We start from the raw sequence: 12,244 nt of genomic DNA on the forward strand, positions 1-12,244 counted from the left end.
GCATCTGCTACAACATTGGCCTTTCCTGGAGTGTAATTGATGGTCAAATCATAATCCTTGATTAATTCTAGCCATCTTTTCTGTCTCATATTGAGTTCCTTTTGAGTGAAGAAATATTTGAGGCTTTTATGATCCGTATAGAGCTCACACTTGGCTCCATAAAGGAAATGTCTCCATGTTTTGAGTGCAAAAACAACTGCTGCTAATTCTAAATCATGAGTTGGATAGTTCACTTCATGAGGTCTGAGTTGCCTTGATCCATATGATATTACCTTCCGATCTTGCATGAGTACACAACCCAATCCATGTTTGGATGCGTCACAGTACACGGTGTAATCCTTGCCATCTTCCGGAACTGCTAACACCGGTGCTGTGGTGAGTTTCTCTTTTAGAGTCTGAAAACTCTTCTCACACTCATCTGACCACACGAATGGTGTGTTCTTCCTTAACAACTTCGTCATTGGTCCTGCTATTTAGGAGAATCCTTCAATGAACCTCCGGTAATATCCTGCCATTCCTAGGAATCCTCGGATCTCCTTGACAGTCTTGGGTGCTTCCCATTCTAGAACTGCTGCTACCTTGCTCGGGTTAACAGCGATTCCATCTTTGCTAATGACATGACCAAGAAATTCCACTTGATCTAGCCAAAATTCACACTTGCTAAACTTGGCATAGAGTTGATGTTCTCTTAGTGTTTGCAACACTATCCTTAGATGTTCAGCTTGTTCCACTTTATCCTTGGAATAGATCAAGATATCATCGATAAATACGATGACAAACTTGTCTAGACATGGCATGAAAATCTTATTCATGAGATTCATGAAAATTGCTGGGGCATTGGTTAATCCAAATGGCACTACAAGATATTCATGATGTCCATATCTTGAAACAAAGGCAGTTTTCGGAACGTCTTCCTTCTTGATCTTTATCTGGTGATAACCAGATCTTAGGTCAATTTTGGAAAAGACTCCCGCTCCTCTTACTTGATCAAATAGATCTTGTATTCTTGGAAGTGGATACTTGTTCTTGATTGTGACGTTGTTCAGATTCCTGTAGTCTCCGCACATCCTTCTACCTCCATCTCTTTTATCCACGAAGATCACAGGTGATCCCCATGGTGAAACACTTTCTTGTATGAATCCTTTCTGTTCCAGGTCATCCAATTGCTCCTTAAGTTCTTTCAACTCTTTAGGCCCCATCTTATATGGTGCTTTAGCAATCGGTGCTTGTTCTCGGAATTAGGTCGATAGTGAATTCTATCTCCCTATCTGGTGGCATACCAGGTAATTCCGCAGGAAACACATCCTGGAATTCATTTACTACAGGTATATCTTCTAACTTCACCTCCTTCATACTGTTCAGTTGTAGCTCAACTTCAATTTGTGTATGTTTGTCGCCTTGGTAGATCATTCTACTTCCATCGGGGCTTTTCAAAGATACTGTCTTGTTTACACAGTCGATCAATGCTCCATTAGCTTCTAACCAGTTCATACCAAGAATGACATCAATGTCCTTCATCGGTAAAATGAACAGGTCCGCGTCAAACACGCACTTATTGATCATGATGACTTGTTTTTGTTTGGTATGGGTTACTACTATTGTTCCCCCCGCAGAAAGTATGGTTATGGGTGTCTCTAACTTAGTGCAACTAATCCCATGTTTGATGATGAATTGTTGAGAAATGAATGATGTAGTTGCACCGATATCAAAAAGTACTTTGCCGGGATGAGTGAGTATCTGGAGCGTACCTATCACCGCCTGATCGGAGTTGACCACCTCCTCCAGACTGGTGCAGTTCAGCTTGCCGAAGGGCTTCTTATTCTTCCAGTTCCCTCCGGTGTTTCCTCCTCGGTTTCCTCCTCCTCCAGATTGACCTCCTCCGGTGTTTCTCTTGGGGCAGTCCTTCAGCATGTGCCCCTCCTGGCGACAACCAAAGCATATGATTTTTGGCTTCTTACAGTCTTTGGCAAAATGCCCTGTGAATCCACAGCTTCTGCAAACTATTTGATTTGCAGACTGGAATGCTTGGTTCTTCCTACTACCGTAGTAGTTACTGTTGTTGTTGTTGTTGTTGAATCTGGGCTTGAAACTCAAGCTGGTATTGGGCTTGTTACTAACAAACCTCTTAGGCTCAAACTTGGCCTTTTTCCTTTTCTCCTCCTGCAGTTGTTTAAAATCATCTTCCAGAGTGATGGCAGCATCCACCAACTCTTGAAATTCCGTCGCTCTCATCATACGGAGCTGTACCTTGAACTGGGGACTTAACCCTTTCAGAAACCTCTTCTTTTTCTTGTCCTCAGTGTTGACTTCTTCAACAGCGTACCGGGACAGCTTTGAGAACTCCCTGACATAGGTCAGGATTGCCTTGTCCTTCTGCTCGAGATTTTCAAATTCTCGACGCTTTAGCTCCACAATACTTTTAGGGACATTGGATTCCCTGAACTTCCTTGCGAACTCCTCCCAGGTAAATACCTTTCCAGCCGGATATACGGCTACGATGTTATCCCACCATGATGCGGCAGGTCCACACAACAGATGTGTAGCATAACGAACCTTCTCCTGGTCATTACAACCAACAGTATTGAGCTTTCGCTCAATATCCATAAGCCAATCTTCCGCGTCCATTGGCTCGGGCGCGTATGCAAAAGATATAGGCTTGGTATTCTGGAAGTCTGCTAAGGTGACTCCCTGATTCTCAGGTCTCTCTACTCTGTTCTGTTGCAGCAGCTCCTGGAAGAATTTATTCTGCTGCTCCAACGTGACACGTTGTCTCTCTTCCACCATCTGCATGTGCTGAATGAAATTCGTTGCGTCATGGGTGGTGGTGGTGGAAACTGATTCCTGGCTGCTTCGTCGGCCTCTTCCTTTTGTTTGGCTTCGCGCTCCATGCGGCTGCGCTTCGGTCTCCTCTCCTAACGCTCCCGACATAACCCCCTAGTTACGCAACACAAGATGATACTCATAATTACTCCATGCGCAAGTTTTCCGAGCTCAACATTGTGCACGGAACTAGTCACGCAATGGAAATCAAGAAGCAAATCCAAATCATACAAAACATATACCATAAATTTACATACTTAAGTGGTCTTATTACAATACTCAAGTCGATGTGAGTATGCAAACTCACTTATTAAAGTATATATACAAATTTCTACAAAATATTACACTCTACAATACACGTGGTACTTGTGTATTGTAGCTTTGCTTCCCTTGGTAGTCTCTAGACGATCTTCACTCCCGATACATTCCAGGGCTTCCATCCGGTCGAACGTGTCGTTCTCCTGACAAAACCTGGAACATAATGTCTCCCCGTTGGCTGGTAGTCGGAATCCGATGATGATCCTAGGGCGAAATCAGTGTTCACGAACTGATCATTCAGTGCATCATAATCCACCCATCGGGTGTACTCCCCTGTACCTACACCATAGGTATTTCCTAAATTCGTATCCGACTCAACCTGTGTCGGATACCCTCCAACTTCCTCCTCATTCCACGGATAACTCTGGTGCTGGGTCGTGGCATCTTCATTCATCTCCCCGTCATAATACGCTGTGGTACTATGAGTTCCGATATCGGACCCCCAACGCCAACCCGTGGAGTTTTCTATCGGAGTCACGGAACGGCTGATTGTTCCCGGATTCCTCTCCACCCTCATATCCCCCATAGGAACTTCCCGGATAGTTCCCGGTGTAACAGGTGTAGCTTCACGCTCAAAAGGGTCTATACTTGATATAGTCACCAGCTGAGTAGACTGGTGTGTGCACCTCATTCTCCATAGGTTCCTTCCCCTTAGTCTCCTCCTTGGGTTCAGTAAACTCCTCTAGCATTGTATCAATTGCTCCCGTCGAATGACGGTTCAACTGAAAGAGTAATGATATGAAGTTGCGGCTATTGTCCATATATTTTGCTGCTTCTGCTGGTTTGCTTTTGGCATATTTGAAATGGTTCAGCATGGGATCGTCGTCCTCCTCCATATGAGGAATGTGTGTGAATTCGGAACCCATAAGCTCTTTCGTCTTATGCTCCCGAATATCGGTTATGGCTCTCATAACGGCTATATGGTAGGCTGTGTTCATGGTTCGGGCTTCCCCTGCTGGCATTACTACGCTCATTCCCAAAGATTCGGGAAGTCGTAGCCCTACCCTACATTTGGCCAATACAGTACCATCATAGTACATGTATTTCTTTACTTGAATACGGGGATCACACCCAAATTCAAGTAACATGGCTCGTAGAATATCCGCAAGTCCTCCTTCGTATTCACTCAGTATGGAATCCATCACCTTCACGTTTCGTCCGGGACGTGAACTTGCCATGTTGGCTGTAGAAATAGAAAGATTATGAGATTAATAATAATGCATCATAATAGAGATAATAAAGAATTATCGCACTAAAAGATATGATTGTTGTATTCTCAAGTGAATATACACCATACTTTTTAGAGAATTCTTTACTAATCCTATTTGACTCCTAACGTTCGGTCCCATTTACTAGGTTCCAACCTAAGGTCAAAGCTTTTGCTCGATACCAACTGTGGTGACCACCGCATACCACTGCATGTTGTAGTATGCCAGTCGTTGATATAACATTCACGAAGTACCATTCCGCAAATATTACATCCCTCAGAGTAGTACAACAGAACATAGCAGGTCCATAACTCATTCATTTATTATTACAAATATCACACACATGTTGTCACGGAGCTCCTCTCGGGTCCTAAGAGGAATACCCCTGGGTTCGAGGCGAACCCAACTTAGCTTACAATATAAGAGTCTCATTAAGTTATACATTTATTTCTTCGAGCAGCTAAATACTAAGAGTTCGGGCTGCTCGGCTTCTACTACTACTCGAGATGTTCGAGCTTGATCTCCTCCGGAAGCCTCCCCGGTTCCGTAGACGATGAGGTAGTCTACGCCCTCGATACCTCCAGAGAGGTCCGGTTCTTCATAGCCGATGATCTCGGCTCCTTCATTGTTGTCGTAGTCCTCCTCCGGACGATTCGGACAATCTAAGCATGGGATTTAAGAGTGGTATGAGTACGAGCGTACTCAACAAGTTCATTATAGATAAGAGGTGTTTAATGCACTAGCTACGATATTAGACCAGAAAGTCTAATACCAATGCAAGTTTTGGTAAACATTTCTTCAAGAGATTGCTTTTATTCCAAAGAGCTATGTCCGTCAGCCTTCACCGGTTTACTAGAACTTCATGGAGCTCCTTTCCGGCCGCGTTCGCAGTTCCTTATCCCGGAACAGGGAGTGACAGGTCACAGTTCTTTACACTCTGCAGAGGTGTGTTGCTTTACCCATAAGAGATCTTAACCTTGATGCCAACCGGGCAGCTTTCCCGTCCACACTTCCTATGGTGTGAGGCCCGGTATAAGGTCTAGCCAATCATGTTCCTCCGCTACCTCGAACACCCACCCGTTGTTGCATGCCCCGACCCTGGGTCCACGCCGGTCCCATTATTCCCGTAATTTCGGGGTGGACCCCGACCACGACAACGATGCTTGGGCTCTACCATACACTCCTACGCCGGTAGCCGCAACCCATCATAGACCGCATTACCGTGGGGAATTAGAATGGGATCCCCACCCTCCGGTTGTTCCGCAAGACACAACCTGCTACGGCAAGCAATGCTTTACCGTGGGGAATTAGAATGGGATCCCCACCCTCCGGTTGTTCCGCCGGATACAAGCTGCTACGGTAAGCGCATCCGTTGATGAACGAGAGGTGGAAACACTTTTGACTACTCCGTCCCACTCGGATCTTATGGTTAACACGGGTATTACGGCACAAGAATCATCGGCGACATTTATTGTTTAATCCTAGATGGATATAAACCCGTGCAATGGAACCTCCACCATATCAACACAATCCATGGTTCCATTGCCCACCACATAGTCATATTCATAGTTATGAAAGTAGTGGTTTTGATTTTTATGCAATAGTGGTAACCATAGTACTTTGCAAGTAATTTGATAGAAATACTCAAATGACATGAGCAAGTGATGAACTTGCCTGAACACTGCAAAGTTTTGCAGTTGGATGGTGTGGACTGACCCTTGTCCTCTGGTTCTGAAAAATAGCATCATTGTCCGATAAGGGCAATGGTTAAAGAAGCAATTATGCATGATTCCATTTTTAGGGTTTGTTCCCCCTTCCGATGTCGTTATTATTTCATGTAAGAGGTTAATATTAAGAATAATTTGGGGATACTTGATTTAAAGTAAAATACAACCTTGAAATGTTGTCAAGGTGTTTTTAAAGTCCAATGACATTAATGGACTTATTTTCATTTTAGAAAATAATATATGTGGTTTAAATTCTTATTTAAATCATCACAATAAGACTTCTTTTTAATTGTCTTCAAAAATTCTGTTTGATATTTTATTTAAATAGAGAATTTTATGCTTGATCCTTTTTCATATTTTTAATTTATTTTTAAGAGCTTTTATCAATTTTCTATTGAGTTTCAAAATTTCATGTTTTTATTGAATTGTGAAAAGTCATTTTTGCCCCTGGGCCCACCTGTCAGTGGAGCCCAGCGGGTTGGGTTAGACCAGCTCGGGTCCAACCGACCCGAGCGGTCGCTTGCTCACTCCCTCTCCCCGCGTCGCTCGACCTAACCCTAATCCTCTTCTCCTCTCTGGCGATTTCTCGTCGCCGCCCCCTTCTCGGAATTTCTCCGGCCAACTCAGGCCGCCGCCGCCGGCGAGATCAGGTGGATCTGATCCGCCTTTCGACGGCGGACACGGTGGTCCGCGTCGATCTGGAATTCATCCACGCCACCATGCGGCCCCAACTCGTCTGCAACCCTGGCCGCATGGATTCATGGCGATGCGCCGCCTGCCGGCGCCCCTGATGCTGCGGTGTTGCTGTGCCTGGCCGTGGTGCTGTGGTGCTGCCATGGCCTGGCTTGGCCTGGCGCCGCCGCGCTCCGGTGTGTGCCGCCGTGGCCGCCATGGCTGCGCTGTTCTCCTCGACTCCGGGTAAGTGCGCCTCCTTTCCTGCTCCCCTCCTGTGCCTGACCTTCTTCCTCCTCTAGTCCTGCTGCTGTGTTGTGCTTGCCTGCGCAAGAGCTGTTGTATTCTTCTGCTGCGCCATATTTGCCTGCTCCTGCTGTGCTATGCTGCTGCGCTATGCGTGTGCTACTGCTGTGTTGCTTATGCTGATGTGTTGCTTGTGCTGCTGCGCAAGATTGCTAAGCTATGTGCCTATGTAAGCTTGCTTTACTTGCAAGATTTCTTCCCTGTGCCTCAGTTCTTGTTTCTATGCTTGCCTAACATCAAATGTGTTCAGATATACTGCTCTGGTTTGATTGCAGTGTGCAATTCTTGCTAATTTGCAAGAACCAGTGCACCTGGGTGCTCTTCAGTGTGCTATAATTCATGGACATGCTCCCTTGAGCATGCTTGTGGTCTAGACAACACCCTCCCTTGATGATGTGTTACTGCATTCAATTATATGTCATATATTTGATTGCCTGCTATGCCATTGTTCCTGTTCTGAGGCCATTTAATTTATATGGTTAAGGTGTTGATGCTAGGCTTGGTTCTAGCATGCTTGGTCAAGTCCTGATGATCTTATGATCATCAGTTGCTTGGTGAATGGTCTTCGTTTCATTCTTGTGTCTAGCCGATGCTCTCCCGATGTCGGTGTAACACACTCGGCTTGTGTTTGTATTCCTTGGTGTTTGCTCAAGCCCTCGCCATCGTCTCGCAATGATCCATTGGATCATCTGCATGGCCTCGGTGCATAGCTTACTTCTCTGTTTCATTTATCTGTGTAGCTTTGATTCATTAAGTAGATAAATGATGTGAACTGCTCTGCAGTGATGATCATATGAGTGGATTTGGTGAAGCTAGAGGGATGCCAATCATTTATTGGGAACCCTAGCTTCATTTGAACCCTTCTGGGTAATGATATAAGTGCTGGGAATGTTGGCTGTGGTTTGAGGTAGCCCTGACAGCCACTTGGTGCTGTCATGGTAGCTCCCACTTCTCGAGAACTGGTCGTGGTGGATTGTTGCTTACTGGCCTTACCATTTCTGGTTGCCAGATGCTTTTGATGTTGATAATCTAGATAGACACATGATAGTCTATCATGTCTGATGGCTTAGCTAGCTCTGGTTGTCAAGTGAGCCTGGTATCTGGCCAGGGTTTTGAATCTATGTTGGATTTCTCTGGTTGTGTCCATGTGTAGACACAACCAATGTTCCCTGGATGATCTCTACTGGCTGTTCTCTATGTTTGCTTGAACCAAATGACTAGTTAGCCATAGGATGACACAAACATAGGGTATCTACCCTTTTGCTTATGTGTGATTGGTGCATATGCTTATTTATGAACAAAACCATCTGGTTTGTTCAGGATGATTTGTATACCTCACTCCAGCTCCTAGAATTGGATGTTGGTGTAGAGGTTTTGCTTCCGGTGGTTAGTTTGGCTTGCCCTGCTCCTCCTCGTGGCTTGATGCTTCCTGGTTATTTCGTTGTGGTGGTGAAGATATGTTGAACAGCAGTGAGTTGTTCAAGCTTGTTCTTGAGTTCTTGACTTGTTCTTGGTGGCTTACCGAGTGCAATTCGTCGATGGCAATGGTTAGGGTTTACTCGTGGAGACTTTATATGATCTCCACCTCCATCTCCGGTCGACAACAAGGCCTGGCAGCCTGTTGTGACTCATCAGCCGTGTGTGTGTGGTGTGCTGCATGCACACCGTCGTGTGAGCAGCCTCGGTCGTGTGTGTGTGCTAGTGCTGTGCACTTGGACTTGTTTCTGTCTGTGGCATGGATCTGCTCGGCAGAGACTTGATCATATCCTCTTCATTTCCATTATTTGCTAACCTGCCAAGTGGCAATGCCACTTGGCATAATGTGCTCTTTGTTGTTTTATGTGCAGGTATCAAGAATTGATCAAGATGACTATGGAGGTCATCAAGTCCAAGATCAAGTGAAGATGATCTTGTAGTATTTAGGATAGATCATTGAATTGTAATTTCCTTTTTCTTTCTTTTTCTATTTATTCAATTCTTGTAGTTTGTTGTAAATTTCATAATTCAAATCTGAATATTGTAAAGACAATGTATTATGTGTGTGATGATCAATAAAGCCCAAGTTTTCCTTATTGAGCTTAGTGTAATAGTTGTATTACTTATATTATTGCTTAATGGTATTTGTTTATGAAATTATCTCAAATTTGAATTATGTGATGATTATTTGATGTTTGAATTTGAAATTCAAATTCAAATTTGGTTTGAATTCAGACATACCACTTAACTTGTAATTCAATCATACAACTTAAGATTTTAATGCAATTATCACTTCTCTCTTCTCAAAACCCTAATTTTAGACAAGTAGGAACAAGTTCATCGCACTCTCGAAACCCTAACCCTGTAAGGTGTCGAGAGAGAAACCTGTCCCCCTTCGATGCAGTTTTGTTTTAAAAGCGCGAAATTTCCCCGTAAATTACAATGCAATGCACATCCCTTTCTAAAATCTACCCCTCGATCGTCTCTAAACCTGGGACATTACATACTCTCATGCTTGCCTGCCATGGACAACGATGCAAACAACAAAAGGCTGGTACATGCAGCGAATCTCACGCTGCATCGTTCTGCAGATCGTCTACACGTCGGTGCCTAATTAGGGATCCGGGCTGTTCAGCAGCTTTTGGCTAGTGCTAAATGCATCGCATCCCGGGCCGTGGCTGTTAGCACCAATCTCAAACGCACCATCCGACGGCAGCCTGTAGGGGGGCTGTGCCAACCGGTGGCAACAAATCCACTCTCAATAGAATAAATAGTCTAAGTATTATTATTGTGCGGCCTCTCAAAAATCTACCCCTAAACAAAATACTAGAACACTTAGTTCCAATGTTATTCTACTGATCAAGTTTAGCATTGGTCAAGATTGAGTAGTAAGTATTCTATGTGTGGTTATATTGTCTATAATCAAGTTAACTAGTGATGGTGTATATATTTTCATTGTCCCTTATCTAAGCATGTGTGAGATCATTCCTTTTTATCGTAATTCACATATATTTGTACTGTGTAATGTATGTACTATGTATATCCATATTGCTTACACCTTGATATTCTAATTTTGCACTAATATATTTTTATATTCTTATGTAAAAATCCATAAGAATGAATTCACGGAAAAATAGTATGTACGAATTTAATGTATGTATTTGTATGTGTGTAATTTCTAGTTTAGTTTGTACACGTACTTCCCATTTTAGTGAGTGTCTACTTCTCATGTTTACTTCTTGTATTGGTGTTGTACTACCAGCTAACCTCCAACTTTGATCATAAGGTGCCTATTCCCATAACGGGATCCAAATATTCACATTCTACATTTACAATATCCTCCAAAAAGTGTTGATATTCTTGTTGTTCTTGATGATGTTGCACCACCTTTGGTCAAAATGCTCTCTATTTTCGATGTTGATGCAACAATCTAGGATTTTGGAAACAGGAATAGAAAATAACAGGCTGAAACCTTGGGATGCAAGGTTTTGAAAATCGCGGGAAAAATATTTAGGTGAAATTTTTGATGAGGGAAACATTGAACTAGATTTTGGGGTGAGATAGACTTCGGTAGTACCATGTCACCCTCCACGTGCCCCATTATAAGATTTTTAGAAGTGTATGTGTGTCCTTTACATAGATACCCCTCCCCTTGTGGATCCAATCGAAAATGAAGGGAACCAACTCCTGGTATTTTGAATAGAACAATTAATCCACCATATAACAAAACCTTCCTACTTATTCAATGGTTTGGCTTCCTCCAATTCCTACACCTCGTGGCATTCCCTTAGATACAATTTAAAATAAACTAAATAAACTCCTAAAGTATTGCAAAGAAAAAACAAATGACTTCAATTCTAAGGTTGGCAAAGGTTCATTTCCTAACACTCTCCCTCCATCGGGTCATGCACACCTCGAGAAATCTCTCTCTGTTCCTGTTGTATAGTCCTAGTGTAGTCTAGTGGCAGATCCCATACATCCAACCCTACCACTCTAGTGTCGTCCCGTAAGAAATCCCATAGATCAAATCCAACCATTCCACTATGATGTTGTCCGGTGATAGATCCAATCATGTTGTTGCTTTACTCATGCATTGTCCAGTGGAATATAGTATAGATCCAATATTGTCTCCTTAGTGTCATTTGGTGGCAGATGCCATATATCAAATACTGCCACCTCAATGTTATTTATTCACAAATACCTTATTCCTCTCAAGCACCCTGAGTGTCATTTGGTGACAAATCTATACCACTATATAATACACCAGCTTTTGAACTATGATTAGCCATCGTCATGACGTATAAGAAATTCTTAGCCGTTTATTTTCTTCACATGGTGAATATCAACCATTTATGAGCTCTCGATGTGATTGATCAAACACCAATGTTTTCTGGTATTCACTCATTACAGCCTGCGCCAAAATGAGGTTGACAAGGATCTCTCTAGAGTTCTCATAGTAGAGCTCGACCTCACGATCCAGTAAATGTGACCCTTGCATGCTATTTTAAATAATATGTACTTGCACGAGTACATATGTGATGTGACTACCAAGCGAGTGCATGTTTTATAAATTAATCAAGACAAAAAAGCTACTCTTGACCATAATTTCTTAAAGTCTAGCATGTTCTACAACAGAGGCTGGTAATCTGCTATGATAAATACCAAAAGCACATTAGTGAACATAAAAAGGAGTGTAAGACTACTATGGCTTACATAAAGTGGTTTTAACATTTTATTGTTAATTTTGGTTCCTAAAATATAGATGTATGTTGGGATCTTATTTGCAATGGTCATCATTCATCAACCACCACACGAATATCATGTACCTTCTACTAGTATTTTATATTCATGTAGGAAAGGGGTGGGACAAATTACACCTTGCCTTTACAGTGCATCACTTCATGAGTTCACACGTCCATGTATCATTCCTAAAGCACGGTACACCTAAGAATGCCATTGTAAAAGGGCAAAATATTCATGGGATGTACCATAGCTTAAACCTAATGATATCTTGTGATATGGTTCCTACAATTTCCATTTATGACAATGCAAAGTTATAGACAACTAAGCATGTCTTTAGCACTTTTATGTGTGGTTATATTGTCTATAAGCAAATTAACTAGTGATGGTGTATATATTTTCACTCTCCCTTATATATGCATGTGTGATATCATTCCTTTTTTTTAATCGTAACTCACATATATTTGTAATGTGTAA

This window comes from Lolium rigidum, chromosome 2 (genome assembly GCF_022539505.1).
Source record: "Lolium rigidum isolate FL_2022 chromosome 2, APGP_CSIRO_Lrig_0.1, whole genome shotgun sequence".
Lineage (NCBI taxonomy): Eukaryota > Viridiplantae > Streptophyta > Magnoliopsida > Poales > Poaceae > Lolium > Lolium rigidum.